The sequence below is a fragment of the Oncorhynchus mykiss genome, chromosome 18 (genome assembly GCF_057628025.1).
Source record: "Oncorhynchus mykiss isolate SJ-2025 chromosome 18, ASM5762802v1, whole genome shotgun sequence".
NCBI lineage: Eukaryota > Metazoa > Chordata > Actinopteri > Salmoniformes > Salmonidae > Oncorhynchus > Oncorhynchus mykiss.
In genome coordinates this window covers 40,329,676-40,351,187 of record NC_143039.1, presented here as the reverse complement: position 1 = coordinate 40,351,187, position 21,512 = coordinate 40,329,676, and the positions used below count along the sequence as shown (strand labels likewise).

Here is a 21,512-nt window from a genome sequence, read left to right as displayed (position 1 = left end):
GTAGTTTCCAACAGGCCAATATTCTACATAACTTAGTGCAGAAAACGTGGTAATTAACTACAGTGACCATAATCCAATGCACACCTACTTGTCCGGTCTGAGATGGAGAGAAGAGACAGAAGAACGCGTGATCGAGAGGGATAGAGAGCAGTTGCTTCGCGAGGTACCTCTACCTAAAAATACATGATCTAAGATTGATAGTTGGTATTCGGCAGTCATAAAAGTGTGTCTTATTTACTTTGAAGAACTAGTAAAATAGCGATTTTGTTAGATAGCATAGGCAGCAGCTCTATAGAGATGAGATGATGACTTGGAATGAAATAATAAAAAGTTATCAAATAGACCTAAAACATATGTAATACACACAAACAAAATTGAACCGACCTCAAAAAACAAGAATCACTCGGCACTAAGGATGGTTTGATTTCTACACCTTGTATTTCCCTGTCACAGCTGTACATCTAAAGCTAAGATGTAGGACCAACGTTCCACATCCGTGTCCTGTAGGAACCACTACAGTCCAGCTAAGCTACGACAGTCGTAAACACAGCCGTAAACATAGACTGAGAGCAGAGCTATGCCATACAGCAAATAGGCTGTTCAGAATCAGTACCAAAAGCCCTGGAGGCTGTTCCCAGTGCCCACAGTTTATGATGAATCACTAATAAACATGAGGGCAGTCTAGAGGCGAGCCCAGTTTAACAGGGAACATAACATTGGTCCACTTCCACCGATGACATCTTGATGAATAAACTCTCCAAACGAATCGATGATAGCGCTGCAGCTGGTGTGAAAGGCACAGACCCCGGGGCAGCCCAAACAACATTTCAGGCAGTGGTGTCTGCACTGAATTCGACCGAAACACATACACACTTTCTTATTTTCTCTCCCTCCCTCACATACACACTTACACACACACACACACACAAATGTAAGAGAGGCAGGGTTAGGACAGACACCAAGGGCCATTGGCCAATGCACCACATTGAAGTGTTTTATCCTTAGGGCCACCCACCAAGAGGCAAGCGACAAATGTTGATGCTGCTATTGTTATAGATGTAGTATCTTGGCTCTCTCAAAGCACACAGGACGCCTCATTACCCCAGCAGAAGCAACACAAACAACAATGGAAAGAGAGAGAGAGAGGAGTCTACGATATTGCACACCATAAATACAATACTGAATCTATATGGCCAAAGCCAAGGAGAAGTAATCAGAGAACTATATCTTCATCTGGACCGTTTCCTTTCTTCACCATGACGCCAGACTTCACATGACCCTGAGCTTCAAATCAATGACTTGACATGGCAAGACTTACATCCAAATTAGCAACAGCAGGCTATAAACGAGTGTGTTTTTCTCTGTGCTGTGTTGTGTTTACTCTGGTGGTCTCCATAGGCCTGCCCTCCTATCATCCAAGGCCTACTGTCTCTCTGTGATGATTGATGGGGGAGTGGTGAGGTTCCTGCCAGGCCCGGTGATTGACATCGCATAGATGGAGGGAGGGGGAGTGGAGGCTGCTGTCATTCTGCATGTTGATGAAGGCCATAGAGAGTGGGGAGTGAATATGCTGAGCGCATTTACTCACACAGTGTTTCCCAATCCTGGACACATTTTTTGTTTTTGCCATCTAACTAACACACTTGGCTGAACTAATCAACTCATCAAGCTTTTGGTTGAATCAGACGTGTTAATGGTAGGGCAGAAACTAAAATGTGCACCGCTTTGGGTCCCCAGAACCATGATTGGGAAACACAGGCCCTAGACACACAAGCTCAGTAGCTCTGTAGCTCAGTTGGAGTTGGTATGTACGGGCAATTCCACTGTAATCGAATTACGCATTAACTCAATTATTTCTCATTTCAAAATGTATGCCAAAAGAAAACATTGATTTCAAAGTTGAACAAACCATACACATTGCACAATGACAACTTTTAAGAATTTCCACTGAAATATGTACAAAAACAAATTTGGACTGTGCAGATGCAAACTTTGGTAAAGGAAATATGTTTTTATGCCTCCATGTTTTCCAAAAATGTTTAAATAATCTCCTCCGAATGAAGATTCAAAGATGTCTGCAGAAACAATGGGGTGTCAGCTAATGACTTTGAAAACATCTATTTTGGTTACTGAACTACATACAGTAAGTGAAGTGGACTTACACGCGGTAACGGAATTATGGTAACAGAGTGACATCATGGGTCCCTGATCTGTACTACACAGAAATGCATAATTATGGATATGGATATATGCATTATTATGGATTTATGGATTTTGGATTATGGATTATTATGGATTTATGGAATTATGGATATAGGCATTATGGATATATGTCATTCTCCTTAGGTTTCAGAAGTTTGGACATCACAGCGCAGCATAGCAGAGCACAGTAAAGTACCGTGCAGTACAATACAGTACAGAAAAGCATAGCAGAGTAGGGTAGAGTAAAGTTCAGTACGGTACAGTAGATTATAGCAGTACAGTAGAATACAGTACAAAATTCATGGGTTGCATGTTTCGTCACTACTGGTTTCAAACGTTATTTTTGGACTGAGCATTCTACTCAATGCATTGCCAATGAGAGCTGATGAAGATTTCAGCAAAAGTGCATTACAGTGGCTTGGAAATACAATGACATTCAAAAGGAGGCAGATAATTAGTAGATAGCTAAGGATGAGGAGAGGCCACCAGATTTTAGCTAGCTTAGCACGTTAGCACTGCTAGGTATTTTTGACAAACTTTGCTAGCTAATGACAACATTGCTATCTGTCGAAAGTAAATTTGACGACATGATAATGCTTGCAAAGTTGTTTCCTACAAAATATTTGACTACTTTAGCAATGTCATCGCATTTTCAGGCACTATAGTGTAGTTTAGACTAAACAGTAGTTAGCCTCCGTCCAGAATGACTGGCCTTGTCACGACTTTAGGGCACGACTATGGCGCCGCCGAAGAGGGCGGCTTGAGAAAGTTCATAACAATGGCATGACGCGACCGAGTGACGGAGGTGCAACCTATGAATTCTGTACTCTACTGTACTATACTCTACTTTACTGTACTGTATTGTACTGTACTCTACTGTATTGTACTGCACCACTGTATTGTATCGGACTGTACTCTCCTGTGCTCTACTCTCTGTACTGCACTAAACAAACTCGTGAAACATATTTCCATGATAGGTTCAGATTTGGTCCAGGGTGGTCCGTCTGTGGATGTTAACATCAAGGCCCAGGAGGACATTTCTACAACTTTTCAACCTCCACGAACTTTCGGTTTCGATCGGTGCTCAGTGGGTGAAGAAGCTGGTTAAAGTAAAGGGAAAGGGAGAGGGGTAGTTCCATGTCATTTCAGCAAACCATGACAACCACTCAGATTGTTCTGAAATCGTTAGACAACAGATAAGATAAGCATTCCAGCAACATTATTTTGTTGAAATATAATTTGATCTAAGAGGACTTGATTGCACCCAAATTGGCCATTTAAATGTATCGGATTCATATAATATATAATATCCGATTTGGACCAAACTTTTATTTAACAATGAGTAAGACAAGGAATCCAAAGAAATGGTAAAAAGCCAGTCTTGGACCTCCCCCGTCCCACACCAATCCCACCCCAACAACGAGTATACAGTATCAGTTCTCTTTGTCTGAAAACGTCTGAAACCCTACCTCTTTGAAGAGTATCTTAAATAACTCTCGCGGCGCCCCAGACACCCCCCACCGCTTCCCCTTACTGTTCTGTACTTTGTCATGTGTTTGTACGTTTTATGTGGACTCCGGGAAGAGTAGCTGCTGGATGTGTTATTGTCTCACCTAGCTATCTTAAGACGAATCCATGAATTGTAAGTTGCTCTGGATAAGAGAGTCTGCTAAATATCAAAAATGTCAAATGTAAATAGATTGTAGCTGAGGCTCAGAGTATTGTATCTTCATCCTATGTAATGTATTCTCAGTGGTGATGTTTGTTTTCCACACCTGGTCAGAGAAATTAATTATTGAAGGTGTTAGGTTTATGTCCCATCATACATCCTGATATTACTAGGTTCGGACCACTAGATGGTGCTGTTCCTGCTATTAGTAGATTTTTTTTGTGTACTGATTAATTCTTAAAAATGTAGGCTGTTTGGGAGGAGGGGAGGGTTCTGAGCTGACACGTGGAATTGTTTTAAGATGGTCATATTATGGATCATTTAGCTATTTCATTTTCAATTTTAGGACCCCTTTAGGTATCAAAAATATATATAAAAAAGTGTACTACTATAGCCCAGAGAAACGCATCAAATAACACATTCATAAATGGCAAAAAAATAAATGATAAGAAACAAGGTTTTGAACTGTTTGTCCTACACTTACGAGATATAAGAAATCTCAGGAAGTAAATGTAGTTTTTTTTACACATATTTAACCTCACATATTTAACCACTACCTTCATACTTCCATATTTTTTTAAACCAGCACTGGTAGAGTACAACACGGAGAATACTATTGTGTTCGTGAGAGTCTCCCCTTTCCCATAGAGTGGTCATAATAGTTTTTTAGGTCAAATCGTTCGGACACTACAGACTAGTGGTGCGCGGGTCAGCTGTTTGTTCACTCGCCTGCAATTGCTAATAACCCATCCACAACTGCCCGACTATGTGACAAAGTCAAAATCTGAGCCCCGCACCCAACCCTAACCCGCATATATAGAACATATGCTACCTGCTCCAGTCAATGACTGCAGAACGATTTGACAGGCGTGCAGGATTTGTTGTTGCCTGTTTTAGATATGTTCCAGCTTAAATTTCCAACATTTTGGTAGGCTATTTGTTAGTCAACTTGTCTATAATTAGGTACATAGCTTCTCTTTTGTCATTATATGTTGCCCTAGAAGACTAAATAAACCCTTGCCCAACAGTATAATGTAATAGATCGATAGTATGAATGCTTCAATCTAGTTGACATCGGTAAAGTTTTCTCTGTCATCTTTCGCGGAGCAAAGGAGTTTAGGGACTGGGGAGAAAATACAATAAAAATTGAAGATTTTCTGTGCATGTCCAAATGACATCATTTTGACCGGTTGTAAGGAAAAAAGAAAGCTGTGAAAACGACCCAAAGTGTTTCTGATAAGATTTCAGTTCGGCTTCAATGCATATTTTATTTGGTTGAAATACTAATAATCTTTTATGATGAAGAAAGCACCTCTACAGATGGTATCAAACTGAGAATTGTAATCTCATAAGATGCAGAAAGATAGAAATCCTATTTCTCCAAATTTAGTCTACATTTGGTGTATCATTTTACTGCAAGAAATGCTTAATTCTGCAGGAGTTATTATTACGGCTATTTGTGAGGTTATACACCTACAGTCACTGTCCAGATTTCAGTTTCCATTTAACCCATCTAAACAGAAGGCTACATTTCCCTTGACATGCCATAGGCCTATTTGAAGTCCTGTCTTGTGACTGTCTAATTTGTTTAGCACCTCACAATCATCACAAATAACATAGCAGGCACTGCTATCATCCTCTTCTACCACTTCACCAGATCTTTTACAAACATGATTTTGCTGGCCCTCTCTTCTCTTAATTTTCAACTCTCCTTTTGCAGCTTTTGTCTTATTGAATTAAACTTTGACGATGTCCCTTTTGCCTCTGTATATTGACGTTAACTTTTTCTGCCCATTCCAAAAGCATTATTTGGCGATTGGCTGTGTAGGTATTTTTTTAATCTTTATTCAACCCTCCCACCACGTACCCACCTGCCCTTCAGCCACACAATATTTAATGACCCTAAACCCATCCTCGCGTGATATAACCACGGGGACTGCGGGTTATGAGTCATCACTACTACAGACGTTTTCATAAGAAGACCAATTTTCAGGATGTCTCATGGTCTGACAAACACTGCTCTAGCACCAGTGCGTCAATCGACTCTAGGGTTTTTAAAAGGTAAGGAAACCAATATGTAATTTTGTAATTTTTGTGAACTATCCCTTTAACAAACTTTTTTAGCTAATAATGTGAACAGCACCAACTAGTGATCAGAAACTGGTACTATCAGGATGTTTGATGTGTGAAATTATATTTCAACAAAATGTTGCAGGAATGCTAATCCTATCTGTTTCCAACAACAGAAACAATTTCAGAACAATCTGAGACGGGGCTGTAGTGGAACGGGTCGAGAGTCTCAAGTTCCTTGGCGTCCACATCACCAACAAACTATCATGGTCCAAACACACCAAGACAGTGAAGAGCGCAATGACAAAAACTTTTCCCCCTCAGGAGACTAAAAAGATTTGGCATGGGTCCCTAGATCCTCAAAAAGTTCTACAGCTGCACCATCGAGAGCATCCTGACCGGTTGCATCACCGCCTGGTATGGCAACTGTTCAGCCTCTGACCGTAAGGCGCTACAGAGGGTAGAGTGTACAGCCCAGTACATCACTGCTGAACAATTAATCAACTAGCCACCGGACTATTTACATTGACCCCCCCCCCCCCCCCCCCCCATTTGTTTTGTACGCTGCTGCTCCTCGCTGTTGATTATCTATGAATAGTCACTCACCCCTACCTACATGTACAAATTACCTCAACTAACCTGTACACCCGCACACTGTATATAGCCTCGTTATTGTTATGTTATTGTGTTACTATTTATAATTTTTTACTTTAGTTTATTTAGTAAATATTTTCTTAACTCTTCTTGAACTGCACTGTTGGTTAAGGGCTTGTAAGTAATCATTTCACGGTAAGGTCTACATTTGTTGTATTCGGCGCATGTGAAGTTTGATTTGAGATGGTGAGTGCCGATATCCACTTTCTTGTGCACCCAGGGGGCTCATGGCTATTTGTCCGTAAGAGCTGGCAGAGGTGTCATCAACTGGAGAGTGAGAGAGAAAGGCAGATAGAGAGGGAGATAGATAGGGAGGGGTTGTCCAGACTCAGAATGTTTCAACACTTGATTTGACCATCACACAACAGAAAGAGAAAGAAAAGTATGCCAGTGGAAGAGAGGACAGAACAGGTGACCCAACTGTGATTTGTGACTATTATGATTTCCCATTGTAGCCAATTCAGGTGCGGTAATTCCGTTACAGATTTTTGGGTAATTCCATTTGAAATCTGGTAACGGAATTACGAGTTTGAATCAATTAATAAACTAAATTGATATCAGTAAAATAGCAAATTCATTGGTAGGTCTACCTTTACTTGTTACTTCTGTGAACTTTCATTGTCCTCCCTCCTCATGAGGGAGAGAAATTAGAAAACATCTTTAAGATATGTGGGGTTTTGCTAAGGCAATACTTCTTAAAGTTACAGAAGGTAAACCATTTCTCCAACATAATATAAATGCTAACATTAGTTGGCAGAGGTCTTTACGTCAACATTATTGTGTTTTGATGTTTGTGTATTTCTGGTAACTTTTAAGAATGTTTCTGGTAGATGTATCCTAAGACCCTTTTTCCATCTGTTTATCCAACAATTAAAGCCTTTTACTTATTCCTCATTTTTAAGATGGAAAATGGTTGAAAATACCTTAATTTACCAAAAATATAGACTCTATATAGACTCTAGCTTTCATTTGACACCCAATTTGATATGCTCTTATGAACTTCACATGTTGGTGCTCAAGGGTATTTTTAGAGAGAAATGCCCATATTCAAGCATAACTAAATTGCTTTGGCATATATTCTATATTAAGAATAAACCGATTATTGTGGAATTTTAAAAAGATAATTCAAGGTACAAGTACAGCTACAGCTATATTATTGACCTGCTCTATCCCACAGTAGTCATAAAAATACCTTGACTCATTGCTTTTAACATGCACATCGCATACCTTTGAAACCAACAATTTAGTCCCAGTTTCATTTTATCTTTGCGTGGCATTGGATGGCATTTTGCTGTTCCACAATTATGCCAGCCAGTCGAAATTACTGGCAGCACCGTTAATGCAAAAATGTTTAGACAACCATGCCCACAGCTTATCGTAAAATGATGCATGCTAGCAGCTGTAAGATAACTAACTACTGTAGCTGAGGCCAATTAATTACTCAACACACCCAAAGAAACTAGTCAATACAAACTGGGCACACATTACCACATTAAATGTACCCTTGAATAATCAATGGATTTCCTCAGATAGCTATAACTGTAACAATACCACACACACACGCATGCACGCACACACACACACACACACACACACACATACATACATATTCACCAATGGACACATAAACACACAGGTGAGCAGTACTAAACAGCCAAGCGATCAAGTCTGTCTCTTTTATAATTAGACCTCATTAGAGGGAGCCTTTTCTGCAAACAGAAACAGTGCATTGGAGGGCCCCCCCCCCCCACCCCCATCCCCTGTATGTTAACACACAGACGTACACTCACACACACAGGTGATGTGGAAGGAGAAAGGAAAGGAGAGACTTACTTTTTTGTCGTCTCGGTGGCCGGCGGCTGGCTGGGTGTCCTTGCTGTGGTTGTCAGCGGTGGGCCTGGCGCTCCGCTCTGCCTGGCTGTCCTCCGGCTGTTGAGGGGAGGAGGGGAGAGAGGTAGGGAGGGGCTCCACTGCCTTTTGTATGCCACTCCGGATGTCCATTTTCCGCTGCACTGCCATCCAAAGGAGTTAGAGAGTGAGAAGGGAGAGGGGAGAGAAAGAACCATAGAGTCAGAGGGAAAATAAATAGGATACACAAATTCACACAGCTGACAAACTGGTAGACACATTGTCACACACCTGCAAGCGCATGTGCACATAATATACAGTACCAGTCAAAAGGTTGGACACAACTACTCATTCAAGGGTTTTTCTTTATTTTTACTATTTTCTACATTGTACAATAATAGTGAAGGCATCAAAACTTTGAAATAACATTTGGAATCATGTATTAAACAAAAAAAGTGTTAAACAAATGAAAATAGATTTTAGATTCTTCAAAGTAGCCACCCTTTGCCTTGATGACAGCATTGCACACTCTTGGCATTCTCTCAACCAGCTTCACCTGGAATGCTTTTCGAAAGGTCTTGAAGGAGTTCCTACATATGCTGAGCACTTGTTGGCTGCTTTCCTTCACTCTTCGGTCCAACTCATCCCAAACCATCTTAATTGGGGTCAAGAGGTCAAGAGAATGCCGAGTCACTCCATCACTCTCCTTCTTGGTCAAATAACCCTTACACAGCCTGGAGGTGTGTTGGGTCATTGTCCTGTTGAAAACAAATGATAGCCACATCTAAGTGCAAACCAGATGGGATGGCGTATCGCTGCAGAATGCTGTGGTAGCAGTGCTGGATAAGTGTTCCTTGAATTCTAAATAAATCACTGACAGTGTCACCAGCAAAGCACCACCACACCATCACACCTCCTCCTCCTCCATGCTTCACAGTGGGAACCACAAATGCGGAGATCATCTGTCCGCCTACACTGTGTCGCACAAAGACACGGCGGTTGGAACCAAAAATCTCAAATTTGGACTCATTAGACCAAAGGACAGATTTCCACCGGTCTAATGTCCATTGCTTGTGTTTCTTGGGCGAAGCAAGTCTCTTCTTATTATTAGTGTCCATTAGTAGCAGAAATTTGACCATGAAGACCTGATTCACGCAGTCTCCTCTGAACAGTTGATGTTGAGATGTGTCTGTTACTTGAACTCTGTGAAGCATTTATTTGGGCTGCAATTTCTGAGGCTAGTAACTCTGCTGCAGAGAATAAGTTCATTAGAGGTACCTCTGGGTCTTCATTTCCTGTGGCGGTCCTCATGAGAGCCAGCTTCATCATAGAGCTTGATAGTTTTTGCAACTGCACTTGAAGAAACTTTCAAAGTTCTTGAAATTTTCCAGACTGACCTGTATGTCTTAAAGTAACGATAGACTGTTGTTTCTCTTTGCTTATTTGAGCTGTTCTTGCCATAATATGGACTTGGTCTTTTACCAAACAGGGCTATCTTCTGTATACCACCCCTACCTTGTCACAACACAACAGATTGGCTCAAACGAATTAAGAAGGAAAGAAATTCCCAATTTAACTTTTAACTAGTTAATTGAACCTATTAATTGAAATGCATTCAAGGTGACTACCTCATGAAGCTCGTTGAGAGAATGCCAAGAGTGTGCAAAGCTGCCATCAAGGCAAAGTTTCGCTATTTGAAGAATCTCAAATATAAAATATATTTAGATTTGTTTAACACTTTTCTGGTTACTACATGACTCCATATGTATTATTTCGTTGTTATGTCTTCACTACTACTCTGTAATGTAAAAATAAAGAAAAACACGAATGAGTAGGCGTGTCCAAACTTTTGACTGGTACTGTACATGCAGGAACACGAATACACACAAAAATATATTGCCTTCCAAATGGCCTACCTCAGACGGGTTTTGGATTACTTAGTGTGAACCGTAGAAATCAGCTCAGTTTTGATGAGTGACCAAATTGTTGAAAGCTGCCTGAATATTTGGCCTCTCCAAAAAGTATCACAGCTCCATCATAGCATTAGCTCAGTGCACAGAAATACAATCATTTGTTTCCAAAAGGCCAAAGAGGGTATTATTACAACAACAAAAAAGCAACTCTCAATATCATGGTGGACAATATACTGGGCATATTGGACTTAACTGCCCTCCTATTAGTAAATCATTTCGTAGATTAATCTCCACAACAAAACAATGAATTATTTAGCTCTAGGTATGTATTACAATGTAGCCTATAAAAATACCCAAATGCGGGTGAATGTAATTGTCGTTCCATATGATGTCAATAACTTTCTGAAAGTGACTTCTTGGACCTGAATACCGAAACATTAATAAATCATTTTATTTCAATAGGCTAAATCAGGGTCACACAGAGTGGGTTGGTAGTCTTAAACACATATAATTTGAAACAAAAGTATACATGTGGTAGAAAAAAGAAGAAGACACCTGTACCATGTCAGACATAGAGTTGACATGTATTCAATTCTGTGTTTGCATCCCAATGTTACACTTCATATACAGTTGAAGTCAGAAGTTTACATCCACCTTAGCCAACTACATTTAATCTCAGTTTTTCACAATTCCTGACATTTAATACAAATACAAATTCCCTGTTTTAGGTCAGTTAGGATCACCACTTTATTTTAAGAATGTGAAATGTCAGAATAATAGTAGAGAGAATGATTTATTTCAGCTTTTATTTTTTTCATCACATTCCAAGTGGGTCAGAAGTGTACATACACTCAATAAGTATTTGGTAGCATTGCCTTTAAATTGTTTAACTTGGGTCAAATGTTTCAGGTAGCCTTCCACAAGCTTCCCACAATAAGTTGGGTGAATTTCGGCTCACTCCTCCTGACAAAGCTGGTGTAACTGAGTCAGGTTTGTAGGCCTCCTTGCTTTCACACACTTTTTCAGTTCTGCCCACAAATGTTCTATAGGATTGAGGTCAGGGTGTTCGGGCACTCCAATACCTTGACTTTGTTGTCCTTAAGCCTTTTTGCCACAACTTTGGAAGTATGCTTGGGGTTTAACAAGTCAATTTTGTGAAGTGCACCACAACATGATGCTGCCACCCCAGCATCATGGTTGGGATGGTGTTCTTCGGCTTGCAAGCCTCCCCCTTTTTCCTTCAAACATAATGATGGTCATTATGGCCAAACAGTTCTATTTTTGTTTCATCAGACCAGAGGACATTTCTCCAAAAAGTACGACCTTTGTCCCCATGTGCAGTTGCAAACCGTAGTCTGGCTTTTTTTTATGGCGGTTTTGGAGCAGTGGCTTCTTCCTTGCTGAGCGGCCTTTCAGGTTATGTCGATATAGGACTCATTTTACTGTGGATAGATACTTTTGTACCTGTTTCCACCAGCATCTTCACAAGGTCCTTTGCTGTTGTTGTTATTGATTTGCACATTCGCACCAAAGTACATTAATCTCTAGGAGACAGAACGCGTCTCCTTCCTGAGCGGTATGACGGCTGCGTGGTCCTATGGTGTTTATACTTGCGTACTATTATTTGAACAGATGAACGTGGTACCTTCAGGCATTTGGAAATTGCTCCCAAGGATGAACAAAAATACATTCTGAAGTCTTGGCTGATTTCTTTTGATTTTCCCATGATGTCAAGCAAAGAGGCACTGAGTTTGAAGGGAGGCCTTGAAATACATCCACAGGAACACCTCCAATTGACTCAAATGATGTCAATTAGACTATCAGAAGCTTCTAAAGTCATAACATAATTTTCTGGAATTTTACAAGCTGTTTAAAGGCACCGTCAACTTAGTGTATGTAAACTTTTTGACCTACTGAAATTGTGATACAGTGAATTATTAGTGAAATAATTTGTCTGTAAACAATTGTTGGAAAAATTACTTGTGTCATGCACAAAGTAGATATCCTAACGGACTTGCCAAAACTATAGTTTGTTAACAAGAAATTTGTGGAGTGGTTGAAAAACTAGTTTTAATGACTCCAACCTAAGTGTATGTTAACTTCCGACCTCAACTGTACATCACAGAAGACTGAAATATAACAAAACAGTTTGACATAAAAATACCAGATTTTCAGAGGTTTAAGAAAAATAATGTTTATTAATTATTAAATTATTACAAATATCAATAACAGTCCACCCATGAGGCCACTAGAGGGTGCTTTGGTCATTTGACTGCAGGAAAGGCTAGATGTGCTCAAAGTTGATCCATTTAGCATACCCCACCCTACCATTAGACATCGATGTCTTCAACACTGAAAAAGATAAATGGTTGAGTTTGATATCATTTAAAAGCTTACAAACAGGACTGTCAATCTGTTTTATGAACTATATATTTTAAAAAAAGAAGCTTTTAACATCAATTATCTAAAAACATGTCAACTCCTATTTTCTTCATGTTCATATATGTTGTAACTTAGACCCTATTGTACTTTACCTGAGGTGTTTGTGTTGTGCCTGCCATCAAATAAGACACAGCATACTCTTGAATAAAGGGTGGATGTCATGGTTTGGCTGATAAATGTACTAAAATGTGAATAAAGTTAACATTTCAAATAGTACCACAAAGACAGTTGAAGGTCCACACATCAGAGAATGTTGACTAGCGTGGGAATATCCAATGTTATAAATTATTTTAAAAAGGAAACCTATCAAAATCATAGAATATATAGATCATAGAATAGAGATAATTAAATTGACATTCGACGGTGGGTGGACCTGCGGCCAGATTTCTGGTAGTAATTGCAAGTTAAAGTTTCAATTAAATGTAAATATCAATAGCGTATCAGCAGGGGTCTGAAGGGATAGTTCCGTTCTATAAATTCTAGTTCTATGATTGGAATGACACCCACCCTGTATTGAAGAATATGCTGTGTCTCAACCGATGACGGGCACAACATAAACCCTTCAGATTATGTCAAATAGGGTCTAAACTAGAGGTCGACCGATTATGATTTTTCAACGCCGATACCGTTACCGATTATTGGAGGACCAAAAAAAGTTGATACTGATTAATCCGCCAATTTAAAAAAAGAAAAAAAAATGTATTTGTAATAATGACAAATTACAACAATACTGAATGCACACTTTTATTTTAACTTAATATAATGCATTAACAAAAATCCATTTAGCCTCAAATAAATAATGAAACATGTTCAATTTGGTTTAAATAATGCAAAAACAAAGTGTTGGAGAAGAAAGTAAAAGTGCAATATGTGCCATGTAAAAAAGCTAGCGTTTCAGTTCCTTGCTCAGAACATGATAACATATGAAAGCTGGTAGTTTCTTTTAACATGAGTCTTCAATATTCCCAGGTAAGACGTTTTTGGTTGTAGTTATTATAGGAATTATAGGACTATTTCTCTCTATACCATTTGTATTTCATATACCTTTGACTATTGGATGTTCTTATAGGCACTTTAGTATTGCCAGTGTAACAGTATAGCTTCTGTCCCTCTCCTCGCCCCTACCTGGGCTCGAACCAGTGACCCTCTGCACACAGACAACAGCCACCCTCGAAGCATCGTTACCCATCGCTTCACAAAAGCTGCGGCCCTTGCAGAGCAGGGGGAATAACTACTTCAAGGTCTCAGAGCGAGTTACGTCAACGATTAAAACGCTATTAGTGCGCACCCCGCACCAGTCATAAACAGCTCAATGCTTGAAGCACAGGGAAGAGCTGCTGGCAAACGCACGAAAGTGCTGTTTGAATAAATGCTTATGAGCCTGCTGCTGCCTACCACCGCTCAGTCAGACTGCTCTATCAAATCATAGACTTAATTATAACATAATAACACACAGAAATACGAGCCTTAGGTCATTAATATGGTCAAATACGGAAACTATAATTTTGAAAACAAAACGTTTATTCTTTCAGAAATACGGAACCCGTTCCGTATTTTATAAATCTAAATATCCATGAATCTAAATATTCATGTTACATTGCACAACCTTCAATGTTATGTCATAATTACGTAAAATTCTGGCAAATTATTTCGCAAGGAGCCAGGCGGCCCAAACTGTTGCACATACCCTGACTCTGCGTGCAATTAATGCAAAAGAAGTGACACAATTTCCCTAGTTTAATATTGCCTGCTAACCTGAATTTATTTTAACTAAATATGCAGGTTTACAAACATATACCTCTGAGTATTGATTTTAAGAAAGGCATTGATGTTTATGGTTAGGTACATTCATGCAACGATTGTGCATTTTGGCAAATGCGCTTTTGTTAAGTCATCCCCCGTTTGTCGAAGTTGGTCTTCACACAGTTGGCAATGAGCCAGGTGGCCCAAACTGCGTCATATAGCCTGACTCTGTTGCACAGAGCGCAAGAGAAGTGACACAATTTCCCTAGTTAAAAGAAAGTCATGTTAGCAGGCACTATTAACTAAATATGCAGGTTTAAAAATATATACTTGTGTATTGATTTTAAGAAAGGCATTGATATTTATGGTTAGGTACACATTGGTGCAACAAGAGTGTTTTTTTTGTGAATGCACTTGTTAAATAACCGTTTGGCGAAGTAGGCTATGATTCAATGATAAATTAACAGGCACCGCATCGATTATACGCAACGCAGGACTGTCACGGCAGATTTCCTCCTCTTCGTCTGAAGAGGAGTAAGGATCGGACCAAGATGCGGCAAGGTAAGTGTTCGTCATTTTAATGGAAAAACTGAACACTACAAAACAACAAAGTGACAACCGTGACGCTAATGAACCACTGTGCTAACAAGCAACATAACATAGACAATCACCCACAATGACAAAACAGGCTACCTAAATATGGTTCCCAATCAGACAATGACTAACACCTGCCTCTGATTGAGAACCATATCAGGCCAAACACAGAAATAGACAAACTAGACATTTGTGAAAATAAACATTCTGTTTACGGCATTTTTAGATAATTGACGTTAAAGCTTAAAAAAGGTAATTTTTTAATTCATTTTTTTTCTCTCCATGAAATCATTGAATAATTTCACAATCCCGTTTGTGAACTTTCAAAGAATATCAAACTCAACAATTTATATTTTTCAGTGATTAATTAAGACATGGACGTCTCATGGTAGTGTGGGGTATACAAAATCGGTCAACTTTGAGCACCTCTATCTCCTGAATGCTTTGGGATTCAGGACCAAAGGCACTTTCTGACCCCTTCCACCATCAAATCAAAAGGGGTGCAGTAAGAAATTAACTGAAATCATGTGGAAAGACCCTGCTGTCTCAAATTGGAGGACATTTTCTTTGACAAACAACCTCTTTAAAAAATTATAGGGAAAGTTGGTTTGTAAAGCCTAGATGTCAGGCCTATCAACTGCCTTTCTTGTCCCACATTGTGAGCTTTACAGGTATCTAGGCTATACATATTAATGTGATAAATCACTAATTCCATCTAAGTCAGTCTTGCGAAACCTGGTAAGCTAGAAGTTCTGAAGGAATATAACATGAACTTTCTGTTGATTTAACCTAGGGTGCAATATTTTTTAAAACTAGGCTAGAACCACAATAGCCTACCAGACCCTAGCATTTTCCCACGTTATGTTTAAATGACTGCTCCTGATGTGTGACTGAGAAAACAAGGCAAATGGACAAATGTAGGGTTATTTGTCCATTAAAAATCTAGGCTTGTTATAATGGCCAATTGACATAATGAAATAAAACAATCTTAATTGTAGGCTGTGTATGTCAGTGCTTGACTTGGGCCGGAGCTGTCCAGAGCGCCATACCGACACTTATAATTTTGGGGGAATTGCATACTATCTACAAAAACAAAGTCAAAGAAAGTACTGTATGAAGATAGGCAGAAACTACTTCTCCAATAGAAATCCTCTATTACACTTATATGCGATGTCATGGCGACGTTGGCTGGCTATGCTCATGCATAGAAACATGTCATCGGTCTAACATACCGACCAGACCAGACACATTGCTTGCGCGAGCATTGCAAAATAAATGTAGAAATCCATGTTATTCAATTATTGCACCCACACTGCTCACATGCGCCAACGAGCATCTGCGTTGCCAAGGGCTAAAATAGACGTCATTCCTATTTCTGATGCAGATCGCGCTGCAAGTCTCCCATCTCCTCATTGGTTTATAGAAGCAGGTACCCACGTGCCATCTCCTCATTGGTTAAACCCATGTGGATGATTGAAAGACAAACTGTTTTGCTGGTTGTCATGGTAATACTATGAAAGTTTAGATGCTGATCACCATATAAATTCAAAGATGAAAAAGTCTGGAAGGAGGAGAGATGACTAGAAACGATTCAGTTGACCGTTTTATGTGTGGATTAATTCTCGGAGTAGAGGACCTTGTACATTTCAGGTAAAATAACAACTCCATGTTTATATCCCAGGACAAATTAGCTTGCAAGTGCAAGCTAACTAGCTAAACTGCCATACATGTTTAATGCTTTTCGACTTGTCCCCAAATTAATGTCATTGGTTCAGAGTTTGTTTTGATATTTTAACCTGCGTGTCGAGATTGCGTTTGGTGTGGGGGGACAAAATTAATTTGTGCACTATAGTGCACGATGCCGCTCGCGCGCAGCCAGTTTGGGTTCCGTGTAACAGTCGTCTCGCGACGAACTTGCGCATTAGCTATCAAATCCACTCCTTTGATATAAAGTTGTTTTTGACAAAAATGAAAACGTGTCAGTTTTTCACTTTTACGAGGTTGGAGAAAAAACATGTTCAACTACTTAAGACATTCGGTCCAATCTAGGTTGTGCCTTTAGATTTTGAGAAAATGAACAACTAAACAATAATTTTTCACTTCTCTTATTGACTTCTCAAACCTCAAGCCCCGGCCTGCTCTGCTTGGTCTGTTTCGCAAGCCTTTCCGGAAGCCTGGCAATGGTGCGCCTCTGGGTTTAGAAACTGTGATAAAGTAGCCTATTGCCAGCCCAGATTCACACACCACGGCAAAAAAAGGTTGATTAAAAAAATAGGAATGAAGGCGGGATCTGCAATGAATAGCAATGGGGAGTGGGCATGTATTTCTTGATTCCGCATTGTTCAAATGTATTTGCTGCTCGTCTGTGAATATGTGTGACAGTAGGCTGTTCGAGATTGGGCAGATTGAAAATGAGCCTGTTTGAATGCGCATGACGCGCTGTTCCAAGTTGTCAAATGAGGGTTTGTAGGTCATACTTTTTGTTAATGTAATTCATGAAATGTGCACTTTTAAATATGATGATTCACTTAAAAATCTACATATCAGCAATTATAGGAATGACCCTTCAGTGCATGTCTGTGTGTGCTGGGTGTCTGCCATTGGGAGCGGGCCGTTGCCCAAGGAGAGAGAGCAGGACATTTAACAGCAGGTATAAAATAATGACAGGCAACCGACCAGACGGCCAATTCAAAACATAACGTAGGTAACTAGGTAACTGTAGCTAACTAAGCACTTATGTCGTTGTCGCCTTTCCACCAGCACTGTAAGCCAAAATAACTGCATAGTTGTAAAGCTGGGATTCCCCTCTACTAAACAGTAGCCATGTAACTGTGCCAACGAAAAAAAACGTTCTAAGAATAGCCTAAATGACACTTGCTGTGCATATATCTCCCATGAAAAATGTATATTATATTTGAGCCTTATAGATAAACATGTCTAGATATATATTTTGCTTTGAGGTAGCCTAGCTTATCCATTTGAACCCTGATTCATTGAATGAAAAAAAATGTATAAAGACAAAAGTATTTGCTTGTAATGGTGCAATATTTGATATCAAGGATCCTCCGTGATAGCTACTGCATGGGTTTGCAGGCTTTTGTTCAAGCCCTAGTCTAACCACATTATAGACTAATCATCAGCTGCTCAACAGCACCTTGATAAGCAGACGTGGCTTTTTCCAAGCCTGCACACCCAGGAGTTCTCCAGGTGGAGGGCTGACCACATGTAACTAACAGTACAGTTTTTACCTTGTGGGGGGTTACGTGCCTTGATCAATGTCACAAAGGCAAGATATGTTAGGTCTACATAGGATCAGACACAGCTGCCTTCCAGTGTCAATAATGCTTACTTTTTCATGTAGGCTATAATAATAGTCATGACAATTAGGTTAAAAGTAATGGAGCAGTCATGGAAAATGTGTATAAACCCTTAACCGTATATCATCAGAGGTCTCTATGGCATAATGTCATATGTACATTTCGGTGAACATAGCCTATTGGACATAGTCTACCTGTACCTAGTAGGCTAGTGAGGATAGCATTTTCAACAGTCAATGTATTCAACGTAGCTAACAGAAACACGTCGCCAGAACACCGAAATACCTCTGTCACTTCAGCGCCCCTGGTTATGTCAGTAGCTTGCATATCAAATGAAGAGGAAGATGGAGTAGTGCTGGCTAACTTGCTTTACATCTCTGTCGCTTTGACGCCGAAAACCACAACAAAATAATAAGCTCAAGGTAGGTTCATTGAGTAGAGGTGAGTATGATAAATTCTCCGTCAAAAAAACAACTGTAGAAGAGGCTGCGGTTCGGTTCGCCACACTGCCGATACGCACGGTCTACCCACACGAACTGTCGTGTAACGAGCAGCCGTGTCCTTCCTTGTGCGCTGTCACAAATCTTCCTCCTCTTTGAGGTTCAACCGAGCTCTTCGTCAAAAAGTCCCGGTTCCCATGGAGCCGGAGTTAGTGTGCGGGACCAACCCACTTATGAAGGTGATGAGAGGCCACCAACAAGGAAGAGGATGGAAGAACGTGATTCAGGGCATGTGGTGGTACTTTTTTGGTGGGTAAAATAATATTTTGCATGTGGTGGTGCGTTTTTGGTACCACCACATGCCCTGAATCAGAATTATTCCATCCTTCTTCCCTTGACCGTGGTGGCCTCATCACCTTCATAAAAGTGGTCACAAAAAAAGTCACGGTCAAGAATTCACAAGTCAGCAACAGTCTTGTAGGCTCACCTATACCACTTTGTAGACAGCAATGGGTCTTCAATGAGTTTAAATGTATTCAGATTATTGAGTTCAGAAATATTTGTTTTGCTTTTCATCAGTATAATTACATGCAATCACCTTGAATGTGTGATAGTTGAAATGCATGAGAGTACCTGTGACCATTCTATCATGTAATGACTTTATTCTGTGTTGTAATAACTGCTACCAAAATGTTATATATTTGTGGGAGGTGCAAGCTATAACCACAAGGTGGCAACACACACTTTTATAAAGGACATTAAGTAAAGCAACTACAAACTTCCATAAAGTAATTTGACAAATTGTAATTTGTTTTCTGCTTACAGTAAGCATTGCTAATTGCCCAGAGCTAGTCTTTTGAGAGCTGGCATAACTTTTAATCATTTTGCAATATCCACACATGCTGTTGCAACAACATACTTTTATTATTGGTATTAAATCAATTTAATTAGCTTGAAAGTACTTGCTTTGCAGGGAGATGACATCGAGAGGAAAAATATCTCCAAGGAGGGGAGTAACCTACATGTTTACATTTCCATGCAAAAGGACCCATGAGCACCAACGTGAAGCTCATAGGAGCATGTCAAATTGGCAGTGGCAACGGTCATTCAGGGCATGTTTAGCCAAAAATATATAATAATAATAACATTTATTCTGTTTTGCATGTTATTTTGGCATTAATACATGTCACATATCAGTTTGCAAACAATGTCAAATAAATTAATAATTGAGTTAATAAAGCAGCATACAAAAATTGTCTATTTTTTTGCTTTCTTGAGTAAAGCAGCTCCAAAATGCAGGTGTTTCAGCCTAGCTCAGTGCTTTCTGTGGTGGTGGGGCAGCCAGCGGAAATACGGAGTGTAGGGGTTGGTAATGTTCTCTAGTTGCGCCGTGATTGGCTCAGTGTTCTGTCACTCAAGGGGACACTACGTCACCGCAAATCTACGGGTAGAGCTCAAAAATTCAAGCCCCTTGGGTGCTGCCATAGACTTTCATTAGAAGTGCCCATCCATGAAGGCTCAAGGTCATTGTCCACAGATAAAATGACCTCAAATCACATTATATCTACCGTAGCTTTAATTGGACTGATCATGTCAACATGATACTTTCATAGTATTAGCTAGCAAGCTAGACCAGCAGTCATCTTCATGCATCAAGTCGGATATTTCAACCTGCGTGTCCTGATCGTGTGTGGTGTGGGTGACAAACCGCGTTTGGTAAGCATGTTATGTTTTTACTGATATCACATTTTGTTGTGAATTATTAAATGATTAAAATTCCAAATCGGTAACGGAATTACTGCAGTAGAATTGGCTACAATGGGAAATCATAGTAGTCAACAACCACAGTTGGGTCACCTGCAACTGTCTTCCCTTCCACTGACATACTGTTATGTTCAGCTCATAACTGTTGTCTTTCTCTTTCTGTTGTCTGGTGCTCAAAGCAAGACTGTGAAAACACTCTCTCTCGTTCTCTCTCTCCAGTTAATGTCACCTCTCCCGGCTCTCAATGACACCTACCCTCTTTCCATTTACTGTAACAAGCATCCTCACCCACTGATCTAAACCAATCATATGTGTCAATGTTACACAAGTTTGGACAACACAGTACAGTAGGGCACAGTAGAGAACAGTACAGCAAAGTGCAGAACAGTAAAGAAAAGTACAGTAGAGTAGAGTTCAGTACAGTACAGTACAGCACACTAGTGTAGTGTACAGTATAATGTACTGTACTCTACTGTACTGTACATATCTACTTTACTGTACTCTTCTGTACTGAAGTCTACTGTACTGTATAGCGCTAGACTGTGATGTCCAAACTTGTGAAACAAAAACATTATGATTGGTTCAGATTTGGTCTGGTCCGGACCAGCCAAATGGTGTCTTGTTTGGGGGCGGAGCTCATTAGAATAATGTGTCATGTGTAGATGTTGTGGGTCACTACTTCACAGGAGAGACGTTTGAATGTAATCTTTTTTTCAAATCATTTTTTTGGGGCAGAAATGCCTTCTCGAACATGTGAACTTTCATGTGCCTTAATAACAAACTTGAATGCCATCTGTAATTACGAATAAAAAGGTTAAATTACCAGCCTAGTTGGTTTAGCCAAAGAAAAAGTCAA

The 21,512-nt window shown here is 39.8% G+C and overlaps 1 long non-coding RNA gene across 1 annotated transcript in view; it reads right to left on the bottom strand.

The window, feature by feature from the left end:
* LOC118941135 (uncharacterized) overlaps positions 1 to 19,203 on the bottom strand; it is an 80,407-nt gene extending 61,204 nt beyond the window's left edge. Inside the window, exons 1-2 of the long non-coding RNA XR_005037433.2 lie at positions 18,738 to 19,203; positions 8,429 to 8,607 (exon numbers count right to left, since the gene is read on the bottom strand). This is a non-coding gene — a long non-coding RNA (uncharacterized LOC118941135). The remainder of the gene's footprint in view (positions 1 to 8,428; positions 8,608 to 18,737) is intronic.
* Between the last annotated feature and the right edge of the window lie 2,309 nt (positions 19,204 to 21,512).